The 12,599-nt window shown below is 34.7% G+C and overlaps 1 protein-coding gene across 44 annotated transcripts in view; it reads left to right on the forward strand.

Annotated features, from left to right (window-relative positions):
- The window catches only part of PTPRD (protein tyrosine phosphatase receptor type D), a 2,063,955-nt gene that overhangs the window by 746,706 nt on the left and 1,304,650 nt on the right, over positions 1-12,599 (forward strand). For all 44 annotated transcript variants that reach the window (XM_074330405.1, XM_074330404.1, XM_074330420.1 and 41 more), the window contains one exon: positions 6,982-7,023. The gene's annotated coding sequence lies outside the window, so the exon portion shown is untranslated. The remainder of the gene's footprint in view (positions 1-6,981; positions 7,024-12,599) is intronic.

The raw sequence follows: 12,599 nt of genomic DNA on the forward strand, positions 1-12,599 counted from the left end.
CTTAACACACAGACACATTGATTGTCCATTTACCTGGGTGGGGCCAGCCCATTTCTCTTGTTTGCAGAATAGGTAGAATAGAAGATAAACATTACCTCTGTGGAATATACTAACATTGCTTTTGCTTGTAAAGGAAATAGAGTGGCCATGGCAGAAAATACAGAATGATGTATTGAAGAAAATCACCACTCAGAGAGAACCCCCAAGAGCATTTTCACATATTTTCTTCCATGAGTTTTACCTGTACATATTACACCAAAAGGACTTTACACAAATCTATTCACAGTTTATAGAAATAATTGGGTGGTGGAAAGTACCAGGTGCCCTGGTGACGATTTTGCGTCAGGATGAGCTGGCATTCATGACCATGTACCATTTGCAATGCTTTCTTCATTTCTGGATATATGAATTTGCTAAACTCCCACTTGGTGATCATGGTGCAACAAGGTTTAGACTGTCCTGTTACATTAAAATGATGTGTGTACCTTATAAAAAAGGGTAGAATCAAGTATGGAATATCCTCAGTCTTCATGTCTTATGTCATGAGATACTTTGTGATGCCTCCTGTAGGGAATAAAGGAAAACTACCCTTTGATCCTCCAAAGGAGAAAGGGAAGTTTAAATTGGATATCAGCATTATCAATTATGTTTAGTGTAAAAGAAAGGCAGGTCACTTCAAGAGTGAAACCATTACTAGGTTGTATTCACAGATCATAACCATTGGAGTACGACTTTCTCTCTGCTCCTGAGATGGTGGAGGACTTTGCCAGAAAAACCTTTATAACTCATGTTTGCTTCTTAGAATTCTGAGTGTTTCACTAACTTACAAAAATAGATTATTTATTTTGGGGGGAGGGAGAGGGAAAGGAGTTTGGCAGAGAAAAGGGAATTCTTGATTCAGGGGGTTAATTTTGTTTTATACAATGGGACTTTATTATGTTCTGCTCTTTTCACCTAAAATTGTGAAATACGCTTAATAGTCCCATGCCATTAAATTGTCTTTGAAAACACAGTTACAAAAAGAAGCATACTATTCCGTTATCTGTGAGAACAACTCAGTTTCTCTAATCTATTATAAAACATTCAGCTTGTTTCCTTTTGGGGAGAATGAAGCTATTATAAATAGTAGTGAAATGGATTATCAGAGCACATAACTGTTTGTAAACATCTGTTGATATATCATTTTGAGAGATTCTCAGAAGTGAAATAAATGGGTGAAAGGGAGCAAGTATTTTTAAGACTGTGATACATGCTGGCAAATTGCTTTCCAATTTATACTACAACCAGTAATGAGTGAAGTTGGCAGTTTCCTCACACCTGCTCCTTACTATCAAAACAAAACATAACACAGAAGGCTTGCTTTATTAAAAGGTATTATTTCCTTTTTGTAGACAAGTACCCTCAACAACAGATATAGGCCAACATGTTCTCAGTAATTAAAATCAGGTCTCTTTCTTCAGGTCAGGAGAGGATCAATTTGAGAGTGCACTTGGAGAGACAGGGAAGGGAAGCTGTTTCCAAGGATACACAACCTCTTGAAACCTAGGAACACCATGACAGCTTCAGTTATATAAGAATCCTATGAAAGAGACAGATAAATATTAAATGGAAAGTGGGAGGACATTGAAGATAAAATTTACCTCTGTCACATGGCCGTGTACAGCTGTACTCGAACTTTGGAAATTACCAATTGTATTAATGTCTTAGGTCTGGCATAACAGAATACCACAGACTGGGGGCTTAAACAACAGGGAAATAAAAAGTGTTTCTCATGATTGTGGAGGCTAGATTTCAAAGATTAAGGTGTCTGCAGGGTTAGTTTCTTTTGAGGGCCCCTCTCCGTGGCTTGTCGATGGCCATCTTCTCTTTGAATCTTCATATGGTCTCTCCTCTGTGTGTCTCCATGTCCTAAACTATTCTTATAAGGACACTGGTCACAGTGGATTAGGAGCCATCCTAATGACCTCATTTTAAACCTAATGACCCTTTTAAAGACATTTTCTCCAAATACAGTCACATTGTGAAGTATTAGGGGCTAGAATTTCAACATATTAATTTTGAGGAGATGGAATTCATCCCATGACATTAATATATTAAAATTTCTTGTTTCTCCTTAAGCTATAATATATAGTACGCTGTTCATGATGCTTACCTATTTGTTTGGTAATTATTATGGCATCATTAGTGTCCTTTATGAGGGAAAAAATATGTGGCACACTGTGATCATTCTGAATTTGTTTTGAATCTTTATGTTCACAGCACATCTGGTTTTATAACAAGCAAATACAAAAAATAGATTTTAATAGCTATATTTGATCTCTTAAGTTTAGTTTGCATACTATATATAACATTCCTGTTTGAGTACAGTCTACCTATTGAACTTGCTCCTGAAATTGGGTCACACATCAGTAGGGAAATGAAAACGGAGTGAAAATTTCCTCTAAGATAGGTTAAAAAAGTTAAGTTGCTTTAAGGACTTCAAATTTAAATAAGATGATGTGGGGTAACTACTACTACCCTTAGGATCATATGACAGCTGTGACAGGGAAAAACTGATGTATCCTGGAGAAAGGCTTCCATGGTAAGCTCTATGGCTTATGCTTACTGAGTTGACATAGGTGACACGATTACTTCCATTTCAGTTAAAAATGGACGCATCCAATTTTGGCCATTAAAGATATAAAGTTATGATATATTTCACAATATGAATAAGGTAGAGAAAATAAAATGTAAAAACGCAGGTTCTAAATACATGCACTAATTTGCAAATGTATAAAAATTTACTTGGTTTTTAAAGAAATAAAGATAAGGAATGATAAAATATTGATATCGATGTATGTGGAAATTATATAGATATACTATATAGTCACTTAATAGACACGAAAATTTAATTAATGTGGGAGATAAAACAAAATCTTAACCAACTCTAAGGTAGTCACATTGTGCATAAGGGGCATGAATCAGGTGGTACTCATTTATTTTAAAGTAAAATAGTACTTTGGCTGTGGTGAGATACTGTTGACTTAGGTCTACCTCTTGTACAAACATGGGGAGGATGTATAGGTCCTATGGCATTGCATAGCTATGCATACTTGACCATTTCCAAGTTTGCTCTAAATAAGGACCGCTCTTTTGAATCAAAGCAGTAACAATATAAATGACACTCTCCAATCCTTTCTGGCTTCCCTTCAACAAAACATTTTTTTTTTTTTTTTTTAGCATTGAAACCCATCTGTAATTAATAAATGGTTTTAAAGAATTCATTTTTCCCCAGATTTTTGTCCTTTTCAGAGAAGATCCTTGAAGGAAATCAAATTGAAATGTGGTATGTTTTTTAGGTTGTCAATCCCACTTAATCAATATCAAAGAAACATTTATACTTTATAGATTAAATACTTCGAGCAGCATGATACTAAGGAGATATTCTCAAATGAACAAAATGAAAAGATTGCAGAGTTACACTTTAATTTATATTACATAGGAACAATTATATTATTTTCAAGGATTAGTTTTAGTTCAAGGCACTGTATATATTGTTATTTTTATGTAAATACTTAATAGACATGTATGTTAGTTTTGCTTGAAGTTGGTCAGTTGTTATTTTGGTATAAACAAAAGATAAAATAGTAATATTAAACAATTTTGTTCCCTAAAAGTTATTTTGGATATTATCTATTGAATTGTGATGACTTATCAAATTTCTAATAATAATAAGGCAAATAAAGTCATTTAATATAATTATTTAAAACAGGATAATGTCTGGCTTTTAATTTAGTGCTCTTTAAAAGAATAAAACTGAAAAAAAAAAGATAATTGACTACACTGTTTTCTGACATTGAAAAACATTTAAGAAAATTATTGGGATTATAATTACTTATAGGGTTCAAATTGATATAGTGTAAAAACCTTGGTAACTGGTATCTGATCAACCTGAGTTTAATACATAGCTACATTAAGTATGAGAGGGGCAATGTTTAAGTAGGTTACTAGCAACTAAAATATCCTCTGTCAGGACCCTTGACCAAGGTTAGTTCTCATTTTCCTGAAATAAATGATGTAATATCAAAATTTAGGAGGGTTTGTGAAGAGCTGAAGTAGGAGCCCACCTGCTGTACTAAATCAGATAGGGTTTCTCAACCTTATTACACAATTGATATTTGGGGCTGGATAATTATTTCTTGTGGGGCACGGGGTCCTGTGAATTGTAGGATGTTTAGCAGTATCCCTGGCCTCTACCCATTAGATGCCAGTTGCACACCGCCCCCAGCTGTGACAATCAAAAATGTCTGCAGAAATGCTTCATATTGCCATCGGGTGTGTGTGTGTGTGTGTGTGTGTGTGTGTGTGTGTGTGTGTGTGTGGTGGGGAAGGGTGGAGTGAGAGGCAGGTAGAGGGAGCAATTGTCTGGGTAGAAGATCCTTGAATTAAAACAATGAAATGATGTGGACAGATCACCATCCCTGCTTCACCACCACCATTGGTTTGACATTTAGTGCTTTCCTTATTGAGGTTACAAGTGTTTTATTCGTTTCTTTTTCTTCTCTCTTTTGTGGTTTGATATATGTGTGTGTGTGTGTGTGTGTGTGTGTGTGTGTGATTTAAATAATGATGATGATCATGATAATAATAAGTTTTCATTTTCTCTCCTCAAGTATTTCTTCCTTCTAATTCTAGCCTATACTCTGTTCAATTAAACCAATTTTTAAAAATAAGTATATTTCCTCCTTCCTTTCTTCCTACAACTTTTCTCATTGTAAGGGTATATGGTTTTATCAGAAAAATCAAAGCAAGCTTAATCCTATATTTAAAGCCCTGATTCTTCCTAATGCTTCAAGAAATGGCTATTTTAGAAGCTGGAGATATTCTGTTTTCTCTGTAAGTCCAACTCTGGCTTTGTTGATACCATATCTTTCTGTGGTAAATTCATTACAGTCTGGCAGTAATGGTGACTATCCAGAGCTTTTTACTTACTCTTCACTACATACTTCTACTCCCTTGGATATTAGACAATTGAATTGTTGCTCAATCTGTAGAAAACTTTAAGTGCCTGCCTGTCATTTAAGGAGATTTTCTGTTCTGTAGTCATGCCAGACCACAAGTAAAACATAGAATACAGAATTATAGCTATTAAATGCCATCTAAAATAATAAATATGGAAAAACTCTGCCACTTTTACGTTGATTTATCTGATGATTCTTTCATGAATAAGATATGCGATCCATTCTTGTGTTTCTCAGCTATTTTGTCATAATTATAATTGTGTGAATATAAAAATAAGAAGAAATTTAAACTAAGGTTTCCACACTGAGGGATGAATAGTACAAATATCAAAATGTTTTAAATATCCAAATTGTTTAATATTTTTTGAAGTATTATTTTTATTTTTCAGATGTTTTTAATAGCTAACATTTATTGACTACTTACTATGTCTCAGGAAGTGTTCTAAGGAATTCATGGGAATTAACTCATTCAATCTTTACAACAACTTCATTTTAAGTGAAAAACTGAGGCTCAGAGAGTGTTACGTAAATAATCTGAAGTCTGCATTGGCTAGTAATCTAGGGACCAACATTCAAATCCAGGAAGTATGAAATTCTAGTTTTGGCCATAAAATAAAGAATTGATAAATATGTGTGTATGTTTGTAAACAAACTCCTGTCATTAAACATTATCTTATATAGACTCCTTAAGTCAGAGTGTGTGAGTGTGTGTGTGTGTGTGTGTGTGTGTGTGTGTGTGCAGCTGCACGGACACTTCTGCACATGTTTCTGCTCTGCTTGAATAATGGCTGACAGAACATTCTGGGCCAGCCAAAGGCTTGGTTTTCTCCCATTGCCTAGGAACACTAAAGGCACGCCTGTATAACAATCGGAATCCCCTAATTCATAATTTGTATCCAGTTTACTTGATTATCTACTCAGGTGACTTCTTGAGCTAAAATTCTTTTAGTTTCAGAACTTTAAATATGGAAGACACATTTATTTTTATTTAAACTTTATGGATGCTATTTACCATTCATGGTAAAACTTCTATCCCAAAATATTAGTGGAGATCACAAAGGAAGTTTATTGTTTCTCATTCTTACAGACAACTGAGAATTTCAGTCGGATGGGATGCCAAAAAAATATGAACAAAGTGATTGGTCTTCTTTCATTCTACATTTAATTGAAGTTTTTTGTTGTTGTTGCTGTTGTTTGTACTTAGCATGATCACATTTGCAATGAGAGTTCTTAGATTTAGATCTAAGCTTTTATGTAGGTGGGTCTCTGAACATATTTGGAAATGTGTCACGGCATCTGAGAGAATAATAAAACAGAAAGAAATGATAGAAATATCGAGCTTTTAGTGAAGCAATACACAATTATTTTTCCTCTATTGAGTTTTAAAGTACTGAAGTGTATTTAAGCATGTCTAAATCTATTATTTGCACATACGTTCCAATTTCAGTGCCTGAAAATTTGAAACATTCTTCCTATGGATATGATTCTCTGTTAACTTTAATTGGTGCTCCACTGCCACTTTTTGATGAACAAATATTATAAGGTTTCTATCATCATAAAATCTATTTAACCTGCTTCTTTATCTTCCTGTTTTGAACCTAATAATCCATGTAATATTTTTGAAAAGTGATGTCTGAGTTTTTGCCTAAAATTGACCTTTGTACATCAGGAACCAAATCTGTTTCTATATTTCTTACTTGGGAGAAAAGTTTATTTTAAGACATAAAGGAACACAGTTCCCTTGGAGGTTCACATTGAGAAGCATGTCAGAATATTTTCTCATATCCCTTTTTCTGAATAAACTTTAGCAAAACAGACAAATTATAGAACATCTTTTTTAAATCAATGGGCAGATACATGTTATGAGCAATGATTGAGGTTTAAACCAAATTGGTCTTTAAATTTTACATATTGATAGTTTTCAATGTGTTTGTGACACTAAGTATATTAATAAGAATACATGTGTATCTTTTTATATTAGGTTTCTGTCCTGAGACCACAGCAGGATGTGCCTTGGTCAAAGGTAAGTACATTTTAAATATATTTCAAATTTTCTCCATGAGTAAAGTGTAAAAATGTTGTGATAATAATTACATTACTGTCACATGCTTAGACATATGGAATTATGGTACTCATTCATGTATATGATATACACTCTTTCATCTTGCAAAATATGATACTAGTGAGAAAACATCAGAATTGGAAATCCGATTATCAAATACATATCATTGCTTGGGCAACAGAGCCTTAATCCCCACAACCTGTATTCAAAGAACTGTTATCATGAATGCCCTTGAAAGTAAAATAATAGAACTACCTATTCAAAGGTTGATGGGAGGTGTTTAGTGTAGTGTTTCATGACACAGATGAGTAAATTATTGAAATAGGATATATGTGAGTTATATTATTAGTCAGGAATTACCTAGGTGTGTCTCGGTTTTGTGAAACCATATTGTGAAATTAGTTTAAAGTAATAAATCAAGTGGAAAAGCAGAAGCAAAGAGGAAAATAAACACACACCAATAAGTAAGAAATATATAAATGCACTACCTGAAAGCTAAGGGGGATGGCACAGGGCCAATACCAAGATGCCTACGATTTCAAAATGGAATGCTATTGTCCAAGGAAAGTGTGAACAAAGATCATTATAAAGATCATGAATTGTAGAAACATTGAAATCTAAGAGGGAACTGAAAAGAAAACATATCTTCTAAATAATAAGTACATAGTGGGGATTCTAAGAGAAAAGACCAAAGGAATTAAGATTCTTACGGACTGTAGTAGAGAAAAATAAGGTCTGATAAAATGAGTTTCACATGTAGGAACTATAAAAACCATCCATCCTCTATGGAGGAAGCAACAAGAAAAAATTGCTTAAAACATCACATAAGGAATTTAAGTGAGCTCTATATAATATATTACGAGAACATTTGATGTCATTTCTCTGGACATATTTAAATATCAAATAGATTCACAAAAGCATATTACTGTTTCCCTAAAGCTTCTCTAGATCATGTATCCTATCCAGGGTCCTTCCAACTCCATGCAGAAATTGCTGAGGCAATTCTCTTTATTTTTCTGCATGACACAGTAATTTTATATTGAAAGGAAAGTTGGAGTTGGTTTGTGGTTGTAAGAAAAATGTAGCTATATATGCTATCATTATTAATAATTGAGGATTATGTTATTTTATACAGACATAATATTTGGGAAAATACACTTACATACACATCTTTATGTTTTAAATATTGCTCAAAATATATGTATATGGTTTGCCATGTTACTCTTATATGAAAAAAATATAGTATTCTGTAATCACATCTATATGCATATGTGGATAATTTTCTGATGTTTCAAAATAAAAACACACTCCCAGATTTTCTTCTTGATCCTATCTTTTTAATATAATTTTCTTTTTAGTCATTTTTAGTCACTCTTTAGAGATTTGTGTGACTTAGATTCTATCTAAAGAAATATGCCAGCTGATGTACACTGCCAGACAGAATGACTTGGCACAAATCCCTGTTGTGTCAGGGCTTTGGTGTGACATTTGGCAGGGGACTAAATCAAACATAGCACAATGCAAATAATCTCAGTTATCCATAGATGTGCAGTCTTAACCTCGAGCCTGCTGTTGGTCAATATTACTCTTCCCCCTGAATTTCCTGAAGAACAGTATTTCTGGAAATGAACTGAAAACTAGAACGTTTCGTAGGCATTGTCATAGTGTGAAGGAGTGGCAGAATCATGGCTTTGGAATTGGACCTTCCTGGGGTTGAAGGGCAACTCAGTCGTTAAGTAGCTGTGGAATCTGAGGCAGGATACCTCAGATATAAATGAATTTACTAATAGTTATCGGAGGGGTCGTGTGCGTATTAAAATGACATAATTATCCTAGAGCTCCTCATATCTGTTTCATAATAGATATTGAAAACATGTTATTTTACTCCTTTCCATTTCTCTAATGAAGTTAACTTTGTGTTAAGCTTATTAACGATCATCTTGAAAATTATGTGACTAGAAGAGGAATAACTGTAAAATAAACTCATATGTTTTTGATTATGTAAACATGTGCAATAATAGTGGTATGTATTTATCTTAGGTTGAGCACTCTTCTAGTCTAGGGTGAAGAAGCGTTGTTGCAAACTTCTTGATCATTTTTTATATTCAGTTGTGTGTTTTTTTGTAAAGAGTAGTATATGATTTAAAGGATCCTCATGTTACACAACAGTGTTTTGAATGCCTCTGATTTAATTTTACATTTGGTTAGTATGCTCAAAGATGGAAAACTGCATTGTAAAATGTAAATGGCTTAGAAAAATGTATACCTTTGTAGCAAACCCAAAATACCCTAATTTAGTTCAATAGTTGGTTCCGTTTCCTTTTTGAGAAATTACTATGAGTCATATACTGTGTTAGGTGCTAAGGGTACAAAGAAGAAAGTTATGTTCTCTGCCTTCAAGGGAATTATGATCTTAGAAGGGAGGAGACATTTGGCATGGAAGTAATATCTAAATCCATAATTTTAATACAATGCGGTAACATACTACAATGGAGAAATGCCAATGAAGAAGCCACCTAGAAAAATCACTTAATCAATCTGGCTTTCTGGAGGGGTTGACATTTCAGTCTTCTTGAAAGGCGATGATGAACTGGACATATTTAGTCAAACATAGAGAATGAGGGTGGGAAGATGTTAAGAATAAAGGTGGTGGAATCAGTTAGGAATCTATTGTCTGAACTGAAACAGAGATGGTAGTAGTAAAGGTATACATTTGAAACTGGGAAGTGAAATCTTCCCACGGACCTCTGTGCTACAGTCATAAGAAAACAAATTCTTCTAATGCCTTGCGTATACTTGTATGAATTGAAAATTGTATAAGTCTCTGTCCCCAAATTCTATCACAGAGCTCCTAAATCCCTTGGAATTTCCTGGGTGATGTCTTTTGTTCTAGTGAAGCTATGCTTGGTGGACTTTGGGATAGGTTCAGGATGGGGGCTGGCCACCCAAAAGACCAAGCCGTGATTAGAAGTGTGGAACTTTCAGCCCCTCCTATCATCCTGCAGGAAGGGGAGAGCGGTGGAGATTGAGTTCGTGATTGATCATGCCTGCACGATGAAGTTTCCATAAAAAGCCCCCAAACACAGGACTTGGATAGTTTAAAGGCAGATTAATACATCCGCATGCTGGGAGGGTGGCACACTCCAACTCCTTGGAGACAGAAGCTCCTGTTTTCAGGACTCTTCCAGACCCCACCCTATATATCTCTTCATCTTGCTGTGCATTCATGTCTTTTGTAATAAACCAGTAGTCTTGTAAGCAAACTGTTTTCTGACTTTTGTGAGTCACTCTAGCAAATTAATAGAACCTGAAGAGAAGGTCAGGGGAACCACTGGTTGATAACTGGTTGGTTAGAGGCAGAGGTAACAACCTGAAGTGGTAAGTGGTATCAGAAGTGTGTGTGTGTGTGTGTGTGTGTGTGTGTGTGTATGTGTATGAGGTGTGTAGACTAGTGTTCTTATGGGACTGCATCTTTAACCTGTGGGATCTGTGTAATTCTGGTTAGTGTCAGAATTTATTTGACTTGTAGGACACATGGTTGGTATCTGAGAAATGCTTGATGCAGAAACACACACACACACACACACACACACACACACACACACATATCTGGTGTCAGAAGTATTGTAAATCTAAGTGTAAAAGAAACACAGGAGTATCCTTCCCATACAAGATGGAAGTGTCCATTGATAGGAAAGCTTCCAGATAAGAACCCTTTTTTTTGCTGACATTATGATTGCAGCCTTACAAAGAACCAAGCTAAGTCAAGCCTGGACCTACCCACAGAAACTGATGTAAAAAATGTGTATTGTTTTAAGCTGTTATATGTGTGTTCATTTGTCACACAGCAGAGAAAAGTAATCGCTATGAACTGAATTGTATTCTCTCTAAATTCATATGTTAAAGCTCAATTCTCAATGTGACTATTTAGAGATAGGGCTTTTAAGAGGCAATTAAGTTTAACTGAGAACTTAGGGGTGGGTTCCTGATTGATCAAATCGGTGGTCTTTTAAGAAGAAGAGCTCTCTCTCTGTCTCTCTCTTCCCCTCTCTACATACACAAGAAGTCACATAAGCACAAAACTCGATGATGACTGCCTATAAGACAAGAGGCCTCAGAATGACTCCTACCTTCTCTCTCTGCATCCCTGCAAAGATTTGCTGTCATCAGTTATTATTATTATTTTTAACGATTCTCATAGGTGTGTAGTGATATATCATTGTACTTTTAAATTTTCTCCAACATTTAATGATTTTAAACATCTTTTCTTGTGCTTATATGGCATCTGTGTATCCTCATCAATGAAATGCCTATTAACATAGTTTCCCTATATCATAATTGGATCTTTTAATTAATTTCATTGGGGTGACAAGAGTTAATAAAATTACATAGGTTTTAAGTGTACATTTCTATAATACATCACCTATATATTGCATTGAGTGTTCACCATCCAGAGTCAGTTCTCCTTCCATCACCATATATTTGACGCTCTTTTCCCTCTTCTATCACCCCCCCCACCTTTTGTTAACAATTAAACTGTTGTCTGTGTCTTTGAGTTTTTTCTTTGTTTGTCTTGTTCCTTTTTTGCTTCTGGTTTTATATCCCACATATGAGTGAAGTCATTTTTTTTTTTTCATTGTTCAGTTTTGAGAGCTCTTCTGAATAGTGTTGTTTTTTTTTTCTTCTTTTTTCTTTTATTAGTTTCAGGTGTACAAAGCAACATAATAGTTAGATATTTACACCCCTCACAAAGTGATAACCTCCCTACCCCAAGCTACTACTCCTCTGACATCTTATATAACAGTTACAATATCCTTGATGATTTTCCTTCTGCTATACTCCCCCTCCTGTGACTGTGTGTGTGTGTGTGTGTGTGTGTGTGTGTGTGTATATATATAATATATATATATATATATATATATATATATATATACATATATATATATGTATATATATATATATTTATAGTTGACATACAATGTTACTCTACTTCAGCTTCAGTTATATAGTGCATGTTCATGCATCTGCACAGTCTATGACGTGATCCCCCTGTTAAGTCCAGTGCCCATCTGGCTCCTTACATAATCTTTACAAAATTGTTGATTATATTCCCCATACTGTATTTCATAACCCCATGACTATATGTGTCCACTAATTCCCTCTTTCTTATCCCTTGACCTTCTCCCCTCTCCCCTCCTCCCTCCCATCTGGAAACAACTGAAATACCCATCAATGGACAATTAGCTAAAGAAAATGTGGTGCATTTATACAATGGAGTATTACTCAGCCATAAAAAATAAATCTTGCCATTTGCAACTATATGGATGGACCTTGATAATATTATTCTAAGTGAAATAAGTCAGACTTAGAAAGACAAATACCAACTGATCTGAATAGTATATATACACATATATATGCATTTGTGTACGCACACACACACATGTGCACACACTCACACACACGCGCACACACACACACACACACATCTATTGTGTGTGATGACTGAGTGGAGATGATGGAGAAGATGAAGAGGCATT

Source organism: Rhinolophus sinicus, linkage group LG04, assembly GCF_036562045.2.
Source record: "Rhinolophus sinicus isolate RSC01 linkage group LG04, ASM3656204v1, whole genome shotgun sequence".
Taxonomy (NCBI): domain Eukaryota; kingdom Metazoa; phylum Chordata; class Mammalia; order Chiroptera; family Rhinolophidae; genus Rhinolophus; species Rhinolophus sinicus.